The following is a 27,296-nucleotide window of genomic DNA, read 5'->3' on the forward strand; positions in this document are numbered from 1 at the left end:
GTGAAGCTGTGCTCCAGCTAGCATTACCCCTGTCCCACTTAGGAAACCTGAACGTAAACCTCTGGTGACTTTGCGCCCCACCCAAGGTTTCCGTGAAGTTCCCGGAGGCTCCCGGAGGTTTTTGTCACTCTCTCTAATGGTCGAAAGTGGTTTCCGCTTCTTCTATGTTCCGGCGATTATTTCAAAAAATTCAAATCTGGCCGCGACTAAAAATAGGTTGCCGTTTTAAAAATCGATAATTTTTTAGTCGAAGCCGGTTGCGATGCTAGTTGAAAGTGGTTGCCGGAGGTTGTTGGTGGTTGCCAGAGGTTACAGGTAGTGGAAGGTCTTACCTTCAACTAGCATCGCAACCGGCTTTGACTAAAAAATTACCGATTTTTAAAACGGCAACCTATTTTTAGTCGCGGCCGGTTTTGAATTGAACATAGAAGAAAACCACTTTCGACCATTAGGGAGACTGACACAAACCTCCGGGAACCGCACGGAAACCTTGGGTGGGGCGCAAAGTCTCCAGAGGTTTCCGTTCAGGTTTCCTAAGTGGGACAGGGGCATTACTTCTCTGGAGCACCTGAGGTTGAGGGGAGACTTGATAGTTGTAGATACAATTATGGGAGTCATTGAGAGGGCAGACAGGTCGGAACCTTTTTCCCAGGGTGGAAATGTCAAAGACTAGAGGGCATAGCTTTAAGGTCAGAGGGGGCCAGTTTAAAGAGATGGGAGGTGCCAGTTTAATACACTGAGAGTAGTGGGTATGTGGAATATGCTGCCAAGAGTGTTGGTGGAGGCAGAGATGATAGTGGTGTTTAAGAGGCTTTTAGATAAGCACATTGATTTGTTTGGAAAAGAGGGATATTGATTACGTGCAGGCAGAGGAAATTAGTTTGATTTTGCAGAGATATTATGGGTCATTTGGCCTGTTCCTGTGCGCTCCGCGATGACAGTGGGTGCCTCGGCGGCAGTGGGAGCCTCGGTGGTGCCGCAGGAGCCTCGGCGGCAATGAGAGCCTCGGTCACAACATGGGCTTTGGCCACAACGTAGGCCTCAGCAGCAACGTGGGCCTTGGCAGCAATGATACCTAAACCACCGCGGGTTCGATCCTTGTATCTGCCTGATCATCCAGGAGTTACGAACTCCTGGTTGATCAGCCACGATTCGGACTCCAATTACAATAACAGTCTTAATCAACTATTTATCTATACGGCCGATTCAAACCAATATCACAACAGTGTATCTAACACTCAAATTTTAAATCAAAAGCAATAAACAGTACACAGTAAATACCATGCAAACAGGCAATCTTAATAAACTTCGAACTACTACTTCAAAACTTTATTATACCCAGATTAATTTGGAAGGAAATATATACACTTCACATCGAAATCGATTCACAGTTTTAAATATACTTTTGAAAGGTAGCTTTACAAATTTTAACTATTAACAAGTCTTTACAAAGTATTTATACACAAGTTAACTTGGAAAGAAAGATCGATACACTCGGAATTAACCAGCACCTAAATATGAGATTATGAATATTATTAAATGTGAATCGGAGAATTTTCAGTTCGTTATTCCTTATCCAATTGAAGTTTTTTTTTCACGCTAGTTCGAATTCAAAATTTGTACGGAACGTCTTTAGGAAATCTTCAGATTGATTAAAGTATTTTTGACCAATTTATACTCTAATCACTGAATTCCCGATATCTTTCGAGACTCCTTCCTCCATTTTACAGGGATCCAGATATCTCACATAGGCAGAGAACCCACCTAGGTTCTCCTTCGCAATGGGCTATCCTTCATACCTGCTAAATATCGGGTGTCAGCATGTACTCTCTTCACGCTGGCAGTCGATGCCGATTTTTGGAGCACGCTTCCAATCTGCACCCCCAGCAATGACTCAGTACTTTGCCACTTCGCACTGCTTGAACCCAGTTTTGTCTTTTTTTTTTTAAATATATTTTTTTATTAAAGGTAATCAATTACAATGCTTCAAACAACTTTATATCAAATTAATTCAATTTGCATTAAGTAAAACACTAGTAATACTTATCTACTATTTTTTTTAGAAATAATGATAGAGAAAGAATAGAACAGTTATAAATCATTAAGAGAGTGATTAAATAATAATTTGATTATATATAAGAAAAAAAGAGAAACGAAACAAAATAAAAAAAAATAAAAAATTGAGAAACCACAATATGTATTATTAATAACACTACTACAAGTGATAGTATCAATAAAGACATATATGTTAATTCCAATATAAAAATGAATTATTCTCACCAAATCCCGCAGGGTGCACGCCGAGCTGTGTTGCCAAGAACAGCTACTTCTCTAAATACTGTATATATGGAGACCATATCTGTTCAAAAGAATTATACTTGTCCAATAGGACAAATCTAATTCTTTCCAGATGTAACGTCTCCATCATCTCTGTTGCCCACATTTTGGTTGTGGGGGATAATGTTCCCTTCCAAAATTTCAATATGATTTTTTTCCCAATTATCAAACAGTAATCAAAGAAATGTCTTTGATTTACTGTAAGTGATAGATGTAAATCCGGAATTCCAAATATTATTAGCTTTGGGTTAGGGTCCAATTTAACTTTGATGACTTCAGAAATAACTTTAAAAATTTCTGTCCAGTAATAATTCAATTTAGGACATGTAACGAAACTATGTATTAAATTTGCCTCTGCTTTCTTGCACTTATCACAAATAGCGGAGAGATTCGGAAAAATACTATTTAATTTAGTTTTCGAATAATGTAACCTATATAATACTTTAAATTGTATCAGTATATGTCTGGCGTTTAATGAACACCGGTGTATTCGTTGTAGACTTTCTTCCCAGTTTTCTTTTGTTATAGCCAATCCCATTTCATTTTCCCATGCTTGACGATATATTTCCGTTATTGGATTCTCCTTATCCAAAATGATGTTATATATATAGGCTATTAATTTTTCTGTATTTGGATATAAATTAAACAGTTCGTCTAACAATCCTGCTTCTTTATTTTTATAATCTTGTGTATTGGATTTAATATAATCTCTAATTTGTAAATACCTAAACAAATGTTGTGGAGACAATCCATAAATATCTTGTAACTCCTGGAATAAAAGAAATTTTCCTTTTCTATAAAGGTGTTCTATCCTTGTAATTCCTAAATCATCCCATTGTTTAAACCCCCCATCTAATATAGCAGGTTTAAAAGATGGATTATTCATAATTGGTAATCTAAATGAGAGATTATCCAAATGTAGAGTCTTAACTATTTGTTTCCAAATACGTCTATTATTATATATTATTAGGTTGTCTTTATAATATTTTTTTTGTACTTCCGTTGGTGCAAAAATTATCGAACCTACATTGAAAGGTAGACAGTCTTCCTTTTCTATATTTAACCATGTCGGTTCATGATCTATATTTACCCACCAGAAATTCATATTCTTAATCTGAACAGCCCAAAAATAATATAAAAAGTTTGGAAGTGCTAATCCTCCATTTATCTTAGCTTTGCATAGATGTTTTTTATTTATTCTGTGATTTTTATAATCCCAAATAAAACTATTGACAATATTATCAATTTAAAAAAAAAAAGTTTTCGGAAGAAAAAAAGGAATAGCCTGAAACAAATATAACAACTGTGGTAGAAATACCATCTTTATGGCACTTATTCTACCAATCATGGATATAGGAAGTGTTTTCCAATATAAAATATTTTTTCTAAGTTTATCTAATAGTTGAGGATAGTTGGATTTTATTAATGAGTTATGAGTTTTAGTTACGTTAATCCCTAAATATTTAAGTTTGTCTGTAACTACTTTTAATGGGTATTGTTGTAATGTATTTAGATTTATTCCTGTTATTGGCATAATCTCGCTTTTATCCCAATTAATCCTATACCCAGAAAATGCACCAAACTTAGTTATAATGTTTAGCAGGTTGGGAATACTAATTTCCGGTTTTGTAATATAAATCAAAACATCATCTGCATATAAAGAAATTTTATTAATTGTTGTATCAGTATTATAGCCATATATTTCAGGTTCAGATCTAATTTTTTCCGCCAGTGGTTCTATCACCAATGCGAACAATAAGGGTGATAACGGACATCCCTGTCTGCATCCCCTAGAGAGTTTGAATTTGGCTGATAAAATTTGGTTAGTCAAAATTCTTGCCATAGGATTCGAGTATAAAATTCTTACCCATTTACAAAATCTATCCCCCAATTGAAACTTTTCCATTATATTAAATAAATACATCCATTCCACCTGATCAAACGCTTTTTCTGCATCTAGTGATATAACCGCTAGTTCCGTATCTCGTATTCTTTTTGAATATATAATATTAAACAAACGTCTGAGATTATGGGATGAGTAACGTTTTGGGATAAAACCTGTTTGATCATAATGTATTAATTTAGAGATCACTAAACTTAATCTCCTAGATAAGACCTTAGTTAATATTTTTTGGTCTGTATTTAAAAGGGCAATCGCTCTATATGATCCAGGATCTTCCAAATCCTTATCTACTTTAGGGATGAGTGTAATTGTGGATTCATTTAGAGATTCTGGTAATTTTCCTTGGTCATATGCATATCTATACATTATTTGTAATCTTGGAGAAATCAGATCTTGAAATTTTTTATAAAATTCTGCACTCAGGCCATCTGGGCCCGCTGCTTTTCCGTTCTTTAGCGAACTAATTGATTCTATAATGTCTTTTACTGTTATTTCAGCATTTAACAATTCTCTACCTTCCTGATCTAAGCTATTGATTTGACATTCTTGTAAAAATATTTCCATACTATCTGTTTGTCCTGTTAGTTTTGACGAATAAAGATTTTTATAATATTGTAAAAATCTATCATTAATATCTTTTGGAGTAATTAATATATTTCCATACTCAGATCTAATTCCGTGTATCATCTTCTCATCTTCTAATTTTCTAAGCTGTCGTGCTAGTAATTTTTGTGGCTTATCTCCAAATTCAAAATACACTTGCTTAGTTTGTTGAAAAAGTTTAATCACTTGATTAGAATATATTTTATTTAATCTATATTTTACTGATGCAATTTTATTACTTAACTCTTTGGAAGGCTGTTTTATATTTTCATTATCTAGACGTTTTATCTCATTTTCTAAATTTTGTTCTATTTTTCGATTTTCTTTATTGAGATGTGCTTGTGCGGATATTATTGCGCCACGCATGAATGCCTTAAATGTGTCCCATTGTCTAGTTTTGTCTTTTAATATCCCGTCAATCGGATATCCAATTCTGGGGTGGGCCTCTAACCCGAGTTTTAAGGGCCTTTAACCCAAAGGAGAGGGCCTTGAACCCAACCCTAGATTGGTTTCAGCAGCAGCAGCTGCAGCTCCTAACTTTGACCAATAGTTTTACGGCCCTTTAACCCAATTCTAGTAGGGCCTCTAATGCCAAAGGCACTTTTGCCTCCAGTGCTCGCTAGACTCTGTTCTACGATCTCGTTGGGACCCTTTCCGAAGCCCGCGAATGATCGATCTGCTCCGACTAGTGAGGTGACGAAAACCAATGCGAAAACTGATTTCTGCACTCGCGATCGGGAACAGCTCAACATCCTTAATCGCAAGCGTGTGTTTGGGGGTCAGTTGAGATCTCGGACGAGCCCCCAATGTAAATAAGCTCCTCTAAGCTTCCCCCCCAGTCTAGTTCAGTCAATATAACACTGATTCAAGCACTGGAACAACTAATCTTTATTTTTAGATAGAACAACAAATTCCCCAATACGATACCTAAACCACCGCGGGTTTGATCCTTGTATCTGCCTGGCCAAGCCCATCAGCCTCCTGCAAGCAGAAACACTCCAAAAGGTCACACAGCCCCAAGCGCTCTTCCAGAAGATCGACAAAGGACCTCATGGGTGCTGCTTTTTATGGGTCTCCGAACCTTGAGGGGCCGAACTACAGATAGGTGGTCTATTTAGAATCCAATCAAACATATTAATTACAACGATACATTATTGACAGTTACACAGACCAATAACAGAATCCCCTTTACATTGTTGCAGGAGAAGCTTCCAGAAGAATCTAACTTAACTTGAATAATGCAACATTTACCCTGGAATCCAAACAAACCTGCTAGGGGGTCAACACTTTAACCAATCAACAAACAGCAGGGTAACTGTCTAGCAATATTATTTACAATATGTACACTTAGTTTGCATTAATCCAATCAACTTCATGCATTTTACACTTCCTTGGAGGTCCTCTGCAGAAATCCCATTCATTCTGTCAATTGAATATGCAACACTGATCTGGGCCCTAGACCTACTGGCATGATTCAGAAGCTTGTCTTATTTCTGCAGAGCACATCAGACTTGACCAAAATGGCCTAACAATACATGACTCATTACTGAATTTTGGTGCTATGGCTGCTCTGTTTTAGCCAGGATTAACTGGGGGAGGGAAAAACAATGGGGACCCGGCGCGGGGGGGGGGGGGACTGCCGTGAGGGATAGTGGGTGAACAAAGGGGGACCATGTGTGGGGGAGGGGAGGTTTCTAGTTTAGAATCCTCTGTACACAGCGCCTTCTTCTTGTTTACTTTTGTTTTCACTTTTAATTTCAAGTTTTTTGTGCACCTTGTTGGGTGTTGTGACTGTCGACAGACCAATTTCCCTCTGGGGATGAATACAGTTTTATTGTATCGTATCGTATCATATCGTATCGGATCGCATGTACTTTTCTCTGGTCTATGTTCTATTGAGTTTTACACTGCCTGTTTTTGTCTACTACCTTCTGCTACTTATTCAACACTATGTCCTGATTAGTCGGGCATGCTGGGTTTTTCCTGAGTGATCCCAGTAATCCAGGGCTGTTTTTACCCCATTTATCCCAAGGCATTGATGGCCGAAGATAACATCATGTTGGAATATCTTTGAATTCCACAGTGACACATTCAAAGGCCAGTTGCTTCCTGGTGTTTGATTTTGGATCTACAAACATGGGAGCACAGTTCATGATAATTAGTCAATCATGATGTCTTTTTTCTGTCGAGAGTTGCAGATCCTCTCCTTGAAGCAGGGAACCACTTTGATTCTCTATTTGGTGGATCCCTTTTAGCAATAAGGTCAATTTCATTCAATATCTCCATGACCAAATCTCTGAAATTTGGATAAAGTGATGATTAAAGCAATCATTTCATCTTAAAGCAATTAAAGCAATCATTTCATTGAACTTTGTCAGCTCATTGTCATTACTGGAAGTTATACTCCTTCCTTGTTTTCTTGTTTTTAAGGAAAATGTATTATGTGTTTTACGTTATTCCAAATTCTTGTGTCACAGTCTTTCTAGGATAAAAACGAATATGCAGTGGTATTAACTGACCCTGATATTCACGTTTTCATCAGTTCATAAGTTATAGAAGCAGAAATAGGCCATTTGGCCCATCAGGACTAGTCCACCATTCAATCATGGCTGATCTATATTTCAACCCCATTGTCCTGCCTTGTCCCCATAACCCCTGACTACTTTTCATGTTCGTCAGACTGTAAGTCCTCATTAATATTCATTCTGAAGAGACATTCCAGGCAACAGGAAATTAGAGAAGGGGAAAGAACACATTGTGTCACTTGTCATCTCCGTGATCCAAATTGGACACATTTTGAAGCATCAACGGTATATAATTTGCATTTGTTCTGAGCCCCATTTTAATTGTTCAATCTAATACATTTCAATAAAATCATTATTATATTGATGCTTGACACTGTTTCCTTCTGAAATGTTTTCATTATTACATTGATAATTTTGCTCAAATGTGAGCAATCATCTAAATTTCAGGAAGAGTAGATACCATTCTCAAAAAATTGGTATTCGTCCCATCCATATTGCAACCATAACAAGCATTGTAGAATTCCTAAATGAAGCTGGATATCATTATGGTAAGGGCATCAGAACATTTCTCCAGTCAATACTCACTGAGAGTGTAGAGAGTAAGAAGATTACAATGTGTGGGAAGGAACTGCGGATGCTGGTTTACGAAGATCAACACAAAATGCTGCAGTTACTCAGCATCTCTGGAGAGAAGAAATAGATGACGTTTCAGGTCGAGACCTTTCATCAGACTCAGCACAATGCCTATCAATGATTGACACCAGGGGTGTTGTTAAGCGGTTTGACATCCAGTTAATGCCCTCTCTTAATCTCACATATTCAGCAGGAGGAGCCCTTTGAAAGGGATCATCTGTTGCTGATAAGTATCTGTCACATTCTTTTAGGAAGGAGATGAGGAGCAATTTCTTTAGTCAGAGGGTGGCGAATCTGTGGAACTTGCCACAGAAGGCTGTGGAGGCCTTGTCAGTGGATATATTTAAGGCATAGATAGATAGATTCTTGATTAGTGCGGGGATCAGGGGTTATGGGGAGAAGGTAGGAAATTAGGGTTAGGAGGGAGAGATAGATCACCCATGATTGAACGGCTGAGTAGACTTGATGGGTCGAATGGTCTATTCTGCTCCTATCACTTATGATCTTATGTTACCACAATTCTACAATGTATTTGTTCTTTCTATGGTTATTTCCACTACACACTAGCATAATAGGTGCTGGAGGGCTTTTATTGGTCTCAAGACTCCTGAACAAATGGATTGCTCTCAGGTAAGTGTATTGGCTGACATTCCCCTTGAAATGCAGCCTGCCTGGGAGAATAAGAAAAGGACACATTGATGGATGAGGGAAAGTAATTATCAGAAGTCCCAGCAGAATGACCAACTCTTCACTGCAATCCTAGTTCCTGAACGATGATGCTGTAATATAATGTAAACTTTTCAACTTTTGGCCTTTAATTTGCTGCAGTTCCTTGTGTTTTTTATATTTGAGCCAGTAATGGGCAATAATTTGACAAGGCTGGTGACTGCAATGTGAGCCCACACACACACACATGCGTATTGCATGCATATTAGGAAACCTCTGCTGATCCATGAAACTTTAGAGGGCAAACAATTAGTTCACTGAAACAATGATGTAACTGCCTGGACAAGGCTAGAGTTGACCTGCTGAACTCAGAATAGTGGGCCTTACGTTATGCAGTGGCATGCCGAATGGTGTGAACTTATCACCAGCTGCACAATGCCCAGCAGTGCAACAGAAATAGGACTGTAACATAGAACAGTACAGCACAGGAAGTCTCCCTGCAGCCTCCAATGTCTGTACCAAACATTATGCCAAGACCAAGAGGAAAATGGAAGAATATGATGAAGAATTGAGGAGGTGCTAACCTAGGCTGTCTCTTTATTCCCAGGCTGCCTTGAAGAACAACAAATGCGTAACTATCACCACAATTCCCCATATACCAGTGACCCCACGGGTCATTTTGTCAGTGTCCTTCATAGTATCTACTGGTTCAAAATAGAAATAACCTGAAAATAAAGGTGGCAAACTTATTCCACACCCTCGCCTGTTACTTGGCACAACACAGTGCTTGTGAAAGGAATGCTGATTTTCTGTCAGCCATATTGCATCTGTTCTCGAAGGTTGACCTTACGCAGATCTGAGTGCAGTTTACTTTAGTTTAGTTTAAAGACACAGCATGGAAACATCCCCATCAGCCCACCGAGTCCACACCGATCAGCAATCCCCGCACATTAACACTACCCTAGGCAATCTAGGGACAATTTTACATTTATATCAAGCCAATTAACCTACAAACCTGTACACCTTTGGAATGTTGGAGGAAAACGAAGATCTCGGAGACAACCCAAGAGGATCACTGGGAGAATGTACATACTCTGTACAGACAAGCAGCCGTAGTCAGGATCGAACACGGGTCTCTGGCACTGTAAGGCAGCAACTCGACCATGTGCCACTGTGCCGCCTGCTGACCGAGCTGTGGTCTGCACAAGCCTGACATAAGCGACTGCAGTCATAGAAACCTAGAAACATAGCAACAAAGAAACATAGAAACATAGAAAATAGATGCAGGAGGAGGGCATTCGGCCCTTCGAGCCAGCACCGCCATTCATTGTGATCATGGCTGATCGTCCCCAATCAATAACCCATGCCTGCCTTCTCCCCATATCCCTTGATTCCACTAGCCCCTAGAGCTCTGTCTAACTCTCTCTTAAATCCATCCAGTGACTTGGCCTCCACTGCCCTCTGTGGCAGGGAATTCCACAAATTCACAACTCTCTGGGTGAAAAGGTTTTTTCTCACAGTCTTAAATGGCTTCCCATTTACTCTAAGACTGTGGCCCCTGGTTCTGGACTCACCTAAAATTAGGAACATTTTTCATGCATCTAGCTTGTCGAGTCCTTTTATAATTTTATATGTTTCTATAAGATCCCCCTCATCCTTCTAAACTCCAGTGAATACAAGCCTAGGACACAAGAATAGGAGGACTGTGAGTGAGGGCCAAAATTCATAGCGATATAGGGTAGCATTTTTTCTAAAATCAATATACAGTGCAGACAAGAAGTTGTCAAGATGAGAATTGTAGTTATATAGATAAGTATCTGTTTCAACCACCCCCTCTGGCAGCTTGTTCCATAGATCCACCACCCTTTGAGTGAAAAGTTGTCTCTCAGGTTTCTACTGAATCTTTCCCTTCTTACCTTAAACCTATGTCCTCTGGTTTGTTGTTCCCCTACACTGGACTAAAGACACTGCGCATTATATAATCCATTCCTCTCATGATTTTATACACCTCTATAAGATTACCCTGTGGCCTCCTGTGCTCCAAGGAATATAGTCGTAGCCATTCCAATCTATCTCTATTGCAAAGGCCCTCAAGTCCTGGTAACATCCTCATGTCTTCTCTGCACTCTTCCCATCTTAATGGCATCCTTCCTATAATAGGGTGGCCAAAATGGAACACAGTACTCCAAATGTTTCCACAAAGGCTTCCTATACACCAGCAATTTCAATGCCCAAGGTAATCAGCTTTTTTTTCTAACCAAAGTACAAAATCAAAATAGCTCTGATGAAGAGGAACTGACCTGGTAAGTTAACTCTGTTTCTCGCTCTGACAGATTGCAGTGTGCCCTGCAGAGTGGTGCCAATTCTTTCAGGTTTATTTTGTAACTTGCCCCATCAAACTACTCAATTGACTGACCATGCCTCCAGCATGCACGCACCCCCACTGTTTTTGCTCTTGCCCTGGCTGTAGGCCAGCCATGCCTATCATCTCACTAGGTGCAGCGTGCACTTCTACATTATCTAAAGGTATCTGGAAGAACACGTGAATCAATACGGCAGAGAAGACTACAGACCCAGTGCTGGTAAATAATGAGACAAAGAACTGGTTCATAAACAAAAGAACACAAAGTGCTGGAATAACTCAACAGGATCAGGCAGCATTTCTGGAGAACATGGATAGATGACACCTATCCACATTCTCCAGAGTTGCTACCTGACCTGCTGAGCTACTCCAGTACTTTGTGCCTGGCCGGTAAATGGGATTAGAGGTATTGAGGTTTTGATCGTAGGCACGACCAGGGATGAGGGAAAGTGGGCACAAAGTGTCCGTTTTGAGCTGTATGACTCCATGAGCATCCTTTAAGTTATTACTGTAAGCTTCAGATTTGTTGACTTGTGGTGTGAATATTTTAATCATCACTCCTACTGATACTCTTTGTCTGCAAGCCATTATCAGTCCTTTCCTGTCTACTATGAGAAAGGTTCAAATAAAAGGCGATCAAGACGGGATGTGGAAGTAATGGTTGAATATTTGCTCTTTATGCAGTTGATTGATTGATTAAAAGACACAGCATGGAAACAGGCCCTTCAACTCACCGAGCTCTCACCAAACATCGATCACACGTTCACACCAGTTCTATATTATCACCCTTTCTCATCCACTCACTCCACATTAGGAGCAATTTACGTTAACAGATGCGTCCACAAGTCTTTGGGATTTGGGAGGAAACCAGAGCACCTGAGGAAACCCACGTGGTCACAGAGAGAACGTACAAAATCTACATAGATGGCGTCTGTGCTCAGGATTGAACCCGGAGATGAACCTGTGAGATAGCAGCTTTGCCACCTGCACCACTATGCCATTCATATATTAGAAGTCAGAATGATTAGGAGGAGGAAAGAGGAGGAGAAAAAGTGACTGTAAGGATACAATCATCTTCCATGATTTCAACCCTCTACTAACTGTGGGGTCAGCATTATTCATCCATATAATTACTATCTACTTCATGGGGCCAGGAGATGCATGTGTGTCTCTTTCTCCATTTTGTTTGTTCTGTCTGCCTGTGAGATACGTTGTACCACTTTGTTCTGGAAGAGACTGGGAGGTTTGCACTTACTACCATGCAATGTGTTAGTGGGATGTGGCTGGTGTGGTGGAATAGCTGGCACTGTGAGCACACTGTATAATGCAGGGTGAGACCTCCCATAGCTCTCAAGTCATGAATGTCTTATCTGACAGATAGATAGTTACTGAGTGATGGCCTGCTCTGAATCTAGTAGTGGCAGCATAGAACATCTGAAGATATATTCACTAGCCTTGATCACTGGTGTGCAGTCATTGAACAAAAACAATTCTTCAAAAACAAATGCACATGGAGAGAAGGCAGGTACAGGATACTGAGTTGGATGATCAGCCATGATCATATTGAATGGCGGTGCAGGCTCGAAGGGCCGAATGGCCTACTCCTGCACCCATTTTCTATGTTTCTATGTTTCAGGATTGGGCTCTGTGGCTTCTACTGCCAGTGGTCTAAGAACATGTTGTGAACAGTTTCCTGGCATTCCGTGGGTGCAGGACAATGCTTCATCCCCCATCTTCCCCGGAATCACTCCCTGGGCTGCATCTTAAAGTCATGGAGCCTGCCCTCTCTTTCTTGTTATGTTTCTCTTCATTGTATTTGAGGTCAATGCACTTTCTGCTTCACTCATTGCCTCTGGCCCGGATACATGGCATCTCCCCTTTAAAGCTGCGGGCAATCTATAAGTAGACCTAAGTAGCCCGAACTGCAGCTGATCACTTAGAGTAATGGGCTGCCACTGACATGCCCACACAATAACTAAGGCAGTTAGCACTGCTTGGTTGCTGAAATAATTTAAATAAGCAGACAAAGCAAAATTGTCAAGTTATCTGCATTGCAATTATTGGCCCTGCATTAATCATACATCACAGTTTATCGACGCTATTGTATTTAAGTCTCTCAGATCTTAATGTGTTTTATTTCAAAACTATAGACAAGGCGTGATAATTAGTTTCTCCTGCTTGGTAGAATTCTGATGCAATCTGGATTGTGTAAAACTCCTACCTCAACAGATGGTCTTCAGTGCTGCAGTTTTATACAGAACTGGAAGAGAAGAGAAAATAGAAATGTGAAAAGGGAGACTAAAAGTAGCATTAAAAGAGCCCAGACATAGCATGACCTTAATGAGAGATACATATATCAGTAGTCGAGTAAAAGGTTGAATTCAATTTATACTATGATATATTTTTCTTCTTTCCCTTCAGCTTGATGTTTCTACAAAGTTGTCCCTGAGGAAGCTGGAGAGTCTTACACAGGGTTCACTGACTTTGCTGTAGATGGGCAAACTGCACTTACTGGAGTGGATTACATGCAATTTTCTCCACTGCTCCTGCTGTTGACCCTTATGGGGCTTTTTCACGGGGCGACTTGACGCAAGAGTTAACCAGAGTTTAACATCGTGGGAACCTCGTGCGATAACAGTACGGCATTCGTGGACCACCGTGGACCACCGTGGCGCTAACGGCAGGTAATCGTGTAACTTGGTGACTCGGGAGAAAATTCAAGCAAGTTTGAATTTCTCCAAGAGTGACTTGTACACTTGTGGTTGAGTATTGCAACATTATATGAACGTAGTGGCCAGTGCGATATCCGTGCGATATCCGTAATAACTCTTGCGGTTACCATGGGAACTCCTGCGAACGGTGAACCCGTAAGCTGGACAGAGGGGACAGAAGGTGAGTAAAAATTGTCTTCTGTGGGATTGAATTTAAAAAATAAAGATTTGCATCCGCATATGGACATCAACTTATTCATGAGTTATGTTAATGAGATTCAAGAAAATAACTATAATCTTTAAAAGGGACTTTAAAAGGGACTTTACTGAAAGGTCCCGCATTTTTATGGTCCGTGAGAAATTTTTCACATGTACTTCTTTGAAAGATACAGCTCGGAGTCATCGCCGACTAGCGATCGATGCCTTTCCGAAGCAGGGTCCGGAACGCTACCAATCAATGTTCTCCAGAGACCCATGTAATAAGTGAACTGCACATGCTGGTTTAAACCGAAGACAGACACAAAAAGCTGGAGTAACTCAGCGAGTCAAGCAGCATCTCTGGAGAAAAATAGCTGATGTTTCGGGACGAGACACATCTTCAGATTCAATTCCGATTAGGATGTCTGAAGAAGGGTTCCGATTTGAATCGCCACCTATTCTTTTTCTCCAGAGATGCTGCCTGACCCGCTGACTTACTCCAGCTTTTTATGTTTTTCTTCCCAGATCTGACTTACCTGCTGAGTTACACCAACATTTTGTGTCCTTTTGTGCGTATTAACCAGCATCTGCAGTTCCTTTAGACATTACCTAACTTCAGATTTTAGAGATATAGCGCGGAAACAGGCCCTTCGGCCCACCGAGTCCGCGCCGACCACCTATTCTTATCCGGCTTCAGAACGGTTCTTCCTTCCATTCGTTTGGGCACTGACCCGACCTACCAACCTACCTCAATGCGGACATTGGACTTTTTCCCCCTGGAAACATATATTCTGAACTCTGGTATTTTCCTCTTCGCTCTACCTGGTGTTCTTGTGCATGTGTCGGAAGGAACAGCAGATGCCGGTTTAAAGAGAATGCTGGAGTAACTCGACGGTTCAAAATGCTGGAGTAACTCAACGGGACATGCAGCATCTCTAAAGAGAAGGAACGGGTGACGTTTCGGGTCGAGGCCCTTCTTCAGGCTGTACGTGGCTTGGTTATATTCATGTATAGCATTATCTGATATGATTGTATAGCACGCAAACAAAAGTTTGTTCCCTGCATAGAATCATACAGCGTAGAAACAGGCCCTTCGACCCAACTTGCCCACACCGACCAATATGTCCCATCTACACTAGTCCCACTTGCCCGCGTTTGGCCCATAACCATCTAAACCTATCCTATCCATGCTTCAGTCTAATGCGTCTTAAACATTGCAACAGTACCTGCCTCAACTACCTTAACGGATAGCTCATTCCATACACCCACCACCCTTTGCGTAAAATAGTTACCCCTTAGGCTCTCATTAAATCATTCCCCCCGAACCTAAACCTGTATCTGCTGGTTCTCGATATGAGACAATAATAACAAACCAAAGCGAGTTAGGACATCAACGGGGAGATCCTGGATAAACCCAAGGTAGCCACAAAATGGAGGAACTCAGCCCAACAGGCAGCATCTCTGGGGAGAAGGAATGGGTGACATTTCGGGTCGAGACCCTTCTGATATGCTGCCTGTCCCGCTGAGCTACAGGTTGTGTCTATCTTCGTTTTAATCCAGCATCTGCAGTTCCTTCCTGGCCGAACCCGATTGAAAGATGAGAGGTTGGGCGATAGAGCACTGGGTGTGACAAGGATCAGGCTTCAGTAAGCAAAGTAAAGAGAGGTGGAAACGTTATGGAAATGAAGCGGGTAATCCGAGTGATGGCGAGACGGTCGGAAAGAACTGTAGATGTTGGTTTGCGCCGATGATAGACACAGTAATACTGGAGACAGACATAACATCATGGACGGGCAGCATCTGGATAAAAGGAATGGGTGACGTTTCGGGACGAGACTCTGAAGAAGGGTCTCGAACCGAAACGTCACACATTCCTTCTTTCCAGAGATGCTGCCCGTCCCGCTGTGTTACTCCAGCATTTCACGTCTATCTTCCGTATGCTCTGTGATGGTCATCTCGGAGTCAAGTGGCAACTCTGGTCTGTAGACACGAGGAACTGCAGATGCAGGAATCACGAGCAAAACACAGAGCGTTGGACGAGCCTGACCCTTTGAGTTCCTCCATCACTTTGTGTTGAAGTCAGGTCTGGACATTGCTTGGCTCAGTCTCAGGCGCCGGCTAACTAGGAAGGTCGAGTCAAAGTCCAGCACTAACACTCAAGAAATAACGTTTGCGGCCTGATGTTCCCAATATTTAATTGAAATCATTAATAAAGTAAATAAATAGATACCGGTCTAATCAGTATCTACGGGATTGGACAGGCTAGATGCAGGAAGAATGTTCCCGATGTTGGGGGAGTCCAGATCCAGGGTCCCAGTTTTACAGTCTACGGTGGGAACTCTTTAACTCAGTAAAGTAAAGTAAAGTAAAGTAGCCTTTATTGTCATATCAGCGCACAGGCAGCAGTTGATTGTTGCTCTATTCAGTTTCCCAGGGGGTCGGGACGGGACTGGAGTTAGGGAGGGAAAGGTGGGGGAGTCGAGGGAGAGGAGGGGGAGACAGATGGGGGTGTCTTCATTTACTGGCGGCGGGTGTCTGTCACTGAAACAGGCAGGTGAGATTTCACATCCACCTTGTGTGTGCCTCTCTCTCTTTCTCCCTCCCTCCCTCTTACACAGGCTGAGAGACTCTGCCTCTGTGAGTGTACGTCTCTTTCTCCCCCTCTCCCACATACAGTAAGACCAAGGTACTGTGCTCAGTCCATTTGTGTCTCCCACACACACAGTAAAACATGTCTCCAAATGAGCCAATTCAACCAAGGGAGGATATTTATAGTGTGTGAAAAAAAAGTGACATCATTTGTGCCACGTGATGATTTAACAACACTTCACAATGTTCATTCAAGATTTAACGGGAAAGCTCGGGAGACGGACAAGTCACTCGCACAAATAACAGAAATGCCGAGTACCGTGGGAACTCTTTATCTACCCCCCCGTTATATCGTGTGATATCATGCTAGACCACGACCACTTCACTGGTTACATCTTGCGTCAAGTCGCCCCGTGAAAAAGCCGCATTACCCTCCCATGCGCTCCCATTATAGAGATTCAAAGTACTCAGTGTCTTTCTGGATTAGTACCTTCTTCAATTTGAACAATCATGGGCCAGGAATTCCCATCAGTCAGCAAAAATATTACAACGTTTCAGTGAGACATTGAGATCATTTGCTTTAAACTCCCGGTCATCTTTTGCCATGACGAGGTCTGGGTAGAGTGTTTGTCTCAGGTGGCTGGTTTTGGGCATGTAGATAATGTGGTCCACCCAATGGAGAGGATGCTGTCATTGATTTATCTATCATACAGTTGGAGTTGGTATGATGATTGCATCAGTGTTGGTGAAAATTCTACAGAAGCCTAAGTATTTCCAAATCATGATGGTGGATGAAATTCACTGTCTTAGTCTTCAAACACAGGGATTTGGAATAGGCAGAAATGAATCAAATGAGCATAAAGAAAGAATAATTTCATAAAAGTGGCACAGAAGCAAATGAAACAAAACCAATACAGGGTGGCGTAATTCGGCATGGGCAATATTGAGAGGGACAATGGATTGACTTTTATTGGACTCTGATTGCAGTCAACCTCTGACTATATGGTGGATTGTCAAGAGGGGTTTATGTGGATAGGGGTAACAAGAGGATTCAGCACAGAAAGTCATACAGTACTGCTCTGTGGAAACAGATGAGATTCTTTGCTACTGCTTTGAGTCGGTGGACTGGTCCATATTCAAGAACGATGCAATCGGCCTAAGTGAGTTTGCCACTATCATCACTGACTTCTTCAGTAACGGTATAGAAGAATATGTGCTAAAGAAGACAAAATGAGTGTTCCCATGGGAAACCATGGATAAACCATGAGGTCCACCCAGAGTGAACTCCAAGTCTACAACATTAAAGTCATAGTCATAGAGTCACAGAGTGATACAGTGTGGAAACAGACCCTTCGGCCAAACTTGCCCACACCAGCCAACATGTCCCAGCTACACTAGTCCCACCTGCCTGCGTTTGGTCCATATCCCTCCAAATTTGTTGTATCCATGTACCTGTCTAACTGTTTCTTAAATGTTGAGATAGTCCCAGCCTCAACTACCTCCTCTGGTGGCTTGTCCACACACCCACCACCCTTTGTGTGAAAAAGTTACCCCTCAGATTCCTATTAAATCTTTTCTCCTTCACCTTAAACCTATATCCTCTGGTCCTCGATTCACCTACTCTGGGCAAGAGACTCTGTGCATCTACCCAATCTATTCCTCTCATGATTTTATACACCTCTTTCACATCAACTACCTCCTCTGGCAGCTTGTTCCATCCACCCACCACCCTTTGTGAGAAAAAAGTCAAATGATCCCGAGCGGTATAGAAATCTATCTTTTCAAAAACCCATCAAGGATACTAAGAGGGAGTTTCAAACCAAGGTAGTCCTAGGAAAAAGGCATGGAAACACATTTATTGTGGTGAGGATTGCATGGCATAACGGGCTACTGAGTGAAGTCGGGCAGTACCACTGGCAACAAGTGTCTCTCCTAGACGAGCTCAATGCATTCTATGCTGCCTTTGAACAGAAGGTCGGTGGAGTGACATAGAAACATAGAAACATAGAAAATAGGTGCAGGAGTAGGCCATTCAGCCCTTCGAGCCTGCACCGCCATTCAATATGATCATGGCTGATCATCCAACTTAGTATCCTGTACCTGACTTATTTCTATACCCCCTGATCCCTTTAGCCCCAAGGGCCACATCTAACTCCCTCTTAAATATAGCCAATGAACTGGCCTCAACTATCTTATGTGGCAGAGAGTTCCAGAGATTCACCACTCTCTGTGTGAAAAATGTTTTTCTCATCTCGGTCCTAAAGGATTTCCCCTTTATCCTTAAATTGTGACCCCCTGTCCTGGACTTCCCCAATATCGGGAACAATCTTCCTGCATCTAGCCTGTCCAACCCCTTAAGAATTTTGTAAGTTTCTATTAGATCCCCCCTCAATCTTCTAAATTCTAGCGAGTACAAGCCGAGTCTATCCAGTCTTTCTTCATATGAAAGCCCTGCTATCCCAGGAATCAGTCTGGTGAACCTTCTCTGTGCTCCCTCTATGGCAAGTATGTCTTTCCTCAGATTTGGAGACCAAAACTCTACACAATACTCCAGGTGTGGTCTCACCATTACCCTGTACAACTGCAGTTGAACCTCCCTGCTCCTATACTCAAATCCTTTTGAGTATCCTTTTGAGACATCACCCGCCACGACAGCATCGAGTGCCCCTATACCCACGGTCACTATCATAGTTGTCAGATTGGCCTTCCTGCATGTGAACCCATGGAACGCAACTGCCCTGGATGGAGTCCCTAGCCTTTCCCTCAAGACGTGCGTGGACCAACTGGTAGGTATCTTCACTGACGCTTCGCCACCATAATCAGTCTGAATAAATGTCCTGACCCGACACATCATTTATGCATGTTCTCCAGAGATGCTGCCTTATCCCTTGAGTTACTCCAGAAATGTGGGTCTTTCTTTTGTTAACTAGCATCTTCAGTTCCTTTTTGTTTAACACACTCAAGGGCCTTTTTCACCCTATAGATTTCCACTTCTCTTCTTTCCAATTGGACGCAAGATACAAAAGCTTGATAGCACATACCAGTAGATTCAGGAACAACTTCTTCCCTGCTGCTATCAGACTACTGAACGGTCTCTCATAAGTGAGGTGGTAGTCCTGATCTTCCATTCTACCTCATTGCGGACAATAGATTATTTCTCTGTAACTGTAATGCTATAATGCTATAATGCTCCAATACTATATTTTGCACTCTGATATTTTTCCCGTTGTACTGCCTGTTGTATTGTGTATGGCTTGATTGTACTCATGTATAGTATGATGATTTGACTGGATAGCACGCAAAATAAACCTTTTCATTGTACCTCGGTATATTTGATAATAATAAACCAATACCAATATCATTGCTGCATTTTGCAGTAATTTATTGGAAGCAGAATATTTATTTTCCTTGCTGAACATGAAAAAATAGTCGGAACTCCATTCAGGGGGATAAATGTTGGCAAAGAAGAAAAGACTGCAATAACACCCACACTGAAGAGGGAACAGGGAGATTAGTGTTTACATTGTACTGACACTGAATGATCAGCATCTTACAATCTCTATACATTTGAATCTTCTAACGTGTAAACATTTCTAAACCGAATAATCTAGGTAAGTTGTAAAAGCAGTAGTGATCTTTATAGAGCAAAGCATTTATTGATGGGTTTCCTTATAAATCCACGATAAAAATGTTGGAACTAAATTAGATGGCGCTAGAAAACAGATGTTGGGTGTGAGATTTGCAGTTAAACCATATCTGCTTGAATGAAAACCAGGCTGCATACCAAATGTATGCAGCAATATTATTAACGATTTCAACAACCAGCTAGCATTGATTGAGCTGTTTGTTGCCTTAATGCAAACTCAGCAGCCACAGTTTCATGAGAGCCTGGCATGTCCAAGATAGCCAGCATTAATTAAAGCCAGTCTGCACCTCTTAAAGAAGTGTGAAATGAAATTCATCCACCATTGGAAACACAAATCTGTGCAGACAACAATGGCTGCCTGTTCTATTCTGCTTCTAAAATTCAATTACAGTATGTTAAAGTCAATGAAACCAAGCTTGGAAAACACCCTCTATTACATACCATGTTAAGTGCTACCAAATGGGAATGGATTTCTAGACACCCTTGTGAATGCAACTGATGCTAGAAGTCCTTCCAGTGGTCAAACCAAATTTCTGGAAGAAGTGGCAGTAAACAGGCAACAGGCTAAATGCATGCCATGGCTCTTTGTTCACTTTATTAGGTATTAGTAGGAGATGATAGAAAATCTGGCCAACATGAAGAGTCAGGTTCCTGGTATGGGAGGCAATGCAACAATACTGCTCATGTGGTTAAATGCAGTGATCCCATCTTGAATCAATTGAATATCCAGGCTCCTACACAGGACCAGTTCTAAAACTGGTTTACTACAAGGATGGGGCCTTTGATGCCAGTGCTGTAAAGTAGTAGCTTGGTTGTGAATGTAGGAGGAATGGTTAGTAATCTTGCAGATGACATGAAAATTGAAGGTTGTCAAAGAATGCAGCAGGATATAGATCAGTTGAAAATTTGGTTGGAGGAATGGTAACTGGTGTTTAAACCAGATACATGTGAGGTGTTGCATTCAGGGAGTTCAAAGGGAAGAGGAAAGTATACTGTAAATGGCAGGATCCTGACGAGTATTGATGTACAGAAGGATTTTGGAGTACAAGTAAATAGCTTTTTGAAGCTGGCAACAAAAAATTAATAAGGTGGTAAAGACGCCATATGGTATGGTTGCCTTCATCGCTCAGGATATTAGGTATGAAAGTTGGGAAGACACGTTACAACTGTATAAAACTTTATTTGAAGTATTGTGCGCTGTTCTAGTCTATATACATACCATCTCTTGCTTTACCATGGACTTTTTTTTCTAATTGTGGTTTTCATTAACATTTTGGGATGTTTTTCTTGCAGAATTTCTTGCAGAATTTATGTGCAAGTTATTGATGTATAGTTTATGTTTTTTGTGTTGACTTGTCTATGTGCCTATGATGCAAGTAATTTTTTCATTGTGTATCACTGTACATCACTGTACTTATGCAAACGATAATAAACTCAACTTGTCTTGACTTGACATTCGCCATCTCCCATGGAAGCGCATTCCACCACGTACTTTTTTTTCTGCATAAAAAAATGGTTTTGCTCATCTCCTTTAAGCTGTCCCCCCTCTCACCTTAAAGCTGTGCCCCTTCTAGTAATTGACACTTCCACTCAGGAAAGAAGACACTGACCATCTACCCTGTCTATGCCTCTCATCATTTTATACTTCTATCATGTCACCCCTCTGCCTCGGACGGACTAGGGAATACAAAGCAAGTTTGCCTAAGCTCTCCTATGGCTAATATTTTACACTCCAGGTAGCATCCTGGTGACCTATTCTGTGCCCTGTCCAAATTATTCACATCATTCCGGCAACACGGAGACTAGAAATGCACACAATACTCCAAATGTGGCCTAACTAAAGCTTTCTACAGCCGCTACATGAAGAATGGTCCTGGATTGCTTGCAATCATGCTCTACAAGGCTCAGGAACAGTTTAATTCTCTCTGTTATCAGGCTCTGATGGTCCTTCCATAAGCTAGGGTACTGTTCAATTCACCTCTACCCCATGGAGGACATTGGACTTTGTCTACGGAACTGATGCGCAACAATGCTGAGAGATATGTTCTGCACTAAGTATTGTCCCCTGTGCTCTAACTATTGTACTTGATTTTGATTTGATTGTATCTATGTATGGTATATTTGATGGGTTTTGGATAGCATGCAAAACAAAGCTTTTCATTTGTACTGTGGTTCACCTGACAATAATAAACCTAAACTTAAATTACATCATCCAAATAAATAGCATGACACTCACCAAGATTCTTTCATTTCCTTTCCAGGAGGCACACATTTGGTGCAGGAACACTGAAACAAGTCATCCATGGTTCTAACAGCACAGCTTCATTGAGATCTGAATACCATGATGGAGCAGCCATGCTAGACTCTGGTCTGAAGAAAGGTCTCGACCCGAAACGTCACCCATTCCTTCTCTCCAGAGATGCTGCCTGACCCGCTGAGTTATTTCAGCATTTTGTGTCCATGCTAGACTCTGTTGCTGGCAGATATCATTAACGGTGACAGGATGCTCATAAGTACTCTCCTTTCTCACTTACATCTTCCATCTCATCCCCTTACCTCCAATCATGTGCAAAGCTTTTATAGTTTTGCCCTTGCGACCTCCTAGCTAGATATAGACCAACTCTGCATCAGAACCAGTCGGCAATGGCTGATTATCAAGAGAGTGATGATGAAGTCATCCTGTTACTCCCTCTGATGTCCCCTGCTACCACTATTCACTCTGATGCATTACATGACATAGAAACATAGAAACATTGAAAATAGGTGCAGGAGTAGGCCATTCAGCCCTTCGAGCCTGCACCGCCATTCAATATGATCATGGCTGATCATCCAACTCAGTATCCTGTACCTGCTTTCTCTCCATACCCCCTGATCCCTTTAGCCACAAGGGCCACATCTAACTCCCTCTTAAATATAGCCAATGAACTGGCCTCAACTACATTATGTGGCAGAGAATTCCAGAGATTCACCACTCTCTGTGTAAATTGAGGTTGAGGTTAACATAAATTTGAGATCTGCAAAGATGGTCCATTGAGTATGAGCTGCTAGCAACAAGGACATAAGGATAAGGATAGCCAAGGGGTCAGTTCCCCAGTGAGCAAAGACATTCATGCCTTCTGCTGCAGAGAACCCAGGTGAAGATTGCCATGGGACAGTTTATACAAGAAGGCCAATGATCAGGGCTGTAGTGAAAGCTAAGACCAATACCATCATTGTTTCATGGGTCTTCAATGTTTTATTCTCAACCGTAGGATTGCTGAAGTGCCAGCCTGATAAGGAGTGGCATGGGGAGGGGTGATTGCTGGCTTTGGTGCCCTTGTTCATGCTTGTTACTCAGTCAGGCAAGACTGTCAGACTCATGGAAGAGCAGCACAGTGTAAAATCAGCCAAATAAGATCATAACTGGTCATGTTTATTTGCTATGACATGTCATCAGCTTTACCGCAACCACCCTGCAGCAATGATTCAAAAACACATTGTCCAAACTTAATATCATCAAAGGATTAAAGAGCAGTCCGGAGAGTGCAGATAAAATACTATCCTTAGGTGACCTGCTTGTGGGAAATGCAATGGCAAACTCCAGAATACTGAAGCAAATTCAAAACAGCCATGTAACAGATGCCAACATAAGGGTTATATTGCAGCAGCTGGCAGCTCATAGTCTGAATTTATTGTGAGCATGTTCAACGTCAGTGCATAGAAGTTGATGACAATGAGGAAGAAACAGATGCATATAACATGTATGCTGTAAATGGACAAAATTAAAAGCTAGGTTGGCCAAGATTTCGACATAGATTTTCACTAGTAATAAAGTACTAAGATGAAGATTGGCACCATTGCAAAATATTGTATTAAAAATCACATCATTCATTTTGCAGAATATCAGTTGTATACCTGATCTGATATATCCGAGGACATTATGGGAAACTAGAGAGGAAATTGCAGGAGCCCTGGTTGAAATTTACGAGTCGTCCTTAAATACAGGAGAGGTGCTGGAAGACTGGAGGGTGGCAAAAGTTGTACCTGTTTTCAAGAAGGGCTGCAGGGAAACTGCTGGGAATTATAGGCCGGTGAGCTTAACATCTGTAGTTAGTAAGTTACTGGAGAGTATTCTGAGGGATAGGATATACAGGCATTTGGGTGGGCAAGGGCTGATTAGGGATAGTCAGCATGGTTTTGTACGTGGGAGGTCGTGTCTCACAAATCTGATAGATTTTTTTGAAGAAGTGACCAAAAAGGTTGATGAGGGCAGAGGTGTAGATGTTGTGTACATGGACTTCAGTAAGATGTACGACAAGGTTCCGCATGGTAGGCTGCTCTGGAAGGTTAGATCGCATGGGATCCAAGGAGAGATAGCTGAATGGATAGCAAATTGGCACCATGGAAGGAAGCAGAGGGTAATGGTGGAAGGTTGCTTCTCAGACTGGATGCCTATGACTAATGATGTACCTCAGGGTTTGGTACTGGGCCCGTTACTGTTTGTCATCTACATCGATGATTTGGATGAGACCACACAGGGCAAGATTAGCAAGTTTAGTGATGATACAACAGTTAGTGGTTTTGCAGATAGTGAAGATGGTTATGAACGATTGCAGCAGGATCTGGATTGATTGGCCAGGTGGGCGGAGGAATGTTTGATGGAATTTAATACAGAGAAGTGTGAGTTGTTGCATTTTGGGACGTCGAACAAGAACAGGACCTACACAGTAAATGGTAGGCTTCTGGGTAATGTTGTAGAGCAGAGGAATCTAGGAGTACAGGAGGTTGAAGGTTGAGTTGCAGGTAGATAAAGTGGTCAAAAAGGCTTTTGGCACTTTGGCCTTCAGGAGCCAGTGTATTGAGTATACAGTAGAAGTTGGGAGATCATGTTGCAGTTGTATAAAATGTTGGTGAGACCGCATTTAGAATATTGTGTTCAGTTCTGGGCACCATGTTATAGGAAAGATATTGTCAAGCTTGAAAGGGTTCAGAAAAAAATTACAAGAATGTTGCCAGGACTAGAGGGTGTGAGCAATAGGGAGTGGTTGAGTAGGCTGGGTCTCTATTCCATGGAGTGCAGGAGAATGAGGGGAGATCTTATAGATGTATACAAAATCATGAGAGGAATAGATCGGGTAGTTGCTTTTGCCTACAGTAGGGGAATCGAGGACCAGACGACATAGGTTCAAGGTGAAGGGGAAAAGGTTTAATAGGTATCTGAGGGGTAACCTTTTCACACAAAGGGTGGTGGGTGTATTGAACAAGCTGCCAAAGGAGGTAGTTGAGGCTGGGACTATCCCATCATTTAAGAAATAGTTAGACAGGTACATTGATAGGACAGGTTTGAAAGGATATGGACCAATCGCAGGCAAGTGGGACTAAGGTAGCTGGGACATTGTTGGCCGGTTTGGACGAGTTGGGCCAAAGGGCCTGTTTCCACACTGTATCACTCTATGACTCTATGACTCCGACCACTGAGGAAATACAGGCTTCAATTGAAAATTACACAAAGTGCTGGACTAACTCAATGGTCAGGCTGCATCCCTAGAGAACACGGATAGGTGACGTTTCGTGTAAGGCTTCTTCAATGAATGAATGAATGGTTTATTTTGGTCATACATTCAAAAGAACATAACTTTACAATCTGTGTGAATATGAACCAACACTCTATCCATTTCACACAACATTCACATAATCAATGACCAAAAAAAGAATAGGCTGAAGCCGCAAAGCTTATTTTTGCCTATCCTATACAATCCATAAGATAAGATAAGATAACCCAGAATATCAGCATTACAAAGGAAAGAAAAAAAAATTACTCTAAATTGTAATCCTTACTTATTTTACATTTTAATCATTTTACATTATAATCCTTAATTATTTTACATTTTAAGGCTTTTTTGAAACTCGACAGAGAGCTATAAAATTTCAACTCATCACTAAGCCCATTCCATAATTTGACTCCAAAACTGAGACAAATCTATATTTTACATTAGTTCTCACTTTACATGTTTCAAAAACACACAACCCTCTTAAATTATAATGTTCTTCTTTTAATTAAAACATTTTTTTGAATACTAACAGGAAGGCTTTTATTCCTAACGCGGAAAAATATTTCTAATGTCTTTACATGCACAATATCCAAAAATGTTATGGTACCGGACTTTATGAATAATGGATTTGTAGTTTCACGGTAAGAAGCTTTATGTATTATTCTAATAGCTCTTTCCTGGAGTATAATTATAGGGTCTATATTTGTTTATATACATTTCCCCAAACTTCAACACAATATGACATATATGGCATTATAAGCGAGCAATACAATATATACAAACACTTCTTATTCAACAGATCCTTTGTTTTGTAAAGAATAGCAATGGATTTAGATAATTTCCGTTCGATGTATTCTATATGTGACTTCCAACAAAGTTTATGATCTATAATCACTCCCAGGAATTTTGTTTGATATACTCTATCAATTTCAATTCAATTTTATTTCACAATTAACCCTGTCACCACCAAACACCATAAATTTTGTTTTATTTTCATTTAGGGATAATTTATTAATATCAAACCATTTTTTTAGCACTATCAATTCTCTTTCTGCTGTTTTCAATAGTTCTTTTATATCATTCCCTGAACAAAATACATTTGTATCTTCCGCAAACGTAACAAACTTCAACATATTGGATACTTTACAAATATCATTTAAATAAAGTATAAATAACTTAGGTCCCAGTACCGAACATTGTGGAACACCACAGGTTACTCTTCTAAGCTGTGATTCAGTATTATTAATTTTTACATACTGAAACCTATTACTTAAATAACTTCCCAACCAATTTTGTGTGACACCTATTATACCAAAACGTTCCAATTTCTGCAAAAGTAAGGAATGATCAATTGTATCAAATGCTTTACGTAAATCAATAAATACACCCACTGTGTGTAGTTTCTTATCTATTGCTGTTGCTATGTTTTCTACAAAATCCATCACCGCTATCCAGCATCTACAAAATCCATCACTGCCTATGACTAGCATCTGTAGTTCCTTGTTTCTTCTATGGTTCAATTGAAGATGTATGTGGGAGAAGTTCTGCAGATGTAAGTATGAAGATTTAGTGCTTGAGATTTAATCATCAAT

General features: G+C 40.8%; 1 long non-coding RNA gene across 1 annotated transcript; it reads right to left on the reverse strand.

Annotated features, from left to right (window-relative positions):
* Positions 1-18,923: 18,923 nt before the first annotated feature.
* On the reverse strand, positions 18,924-27,083 carry LOC116970868. The gene is made up of 3 exons (XR_004411340.1): positions 26,922-27,083; positions 25,817-25,819; positions 18,924-18,963 (listed from the first exon to the last, which is right to left on the reverse strand). It is a non-coding gene; the product is annotated as an uncharacterized LOC116970868 (long non-coding RNA).
* Positions 27,084-27,296: the final 213 nt, after the last annotated feature.

This window comes from Amblyraja radiata, chromosome 3 (assembly GCF_010909765.2).
Source record: "Amblyraja radiata isolate CabotCenter1 chromosome 3, sAmbRad1.1.pri, whole genome shotgun sequence".
In the NCBI taxonomy this organism is placed as follows: domain Eukaryota; kingdom Metazoa; phylum Chordata; class Chondrichthyes; order Rajiformes; family Rajidae; genus Amblyraja; species Amblyraja radiata.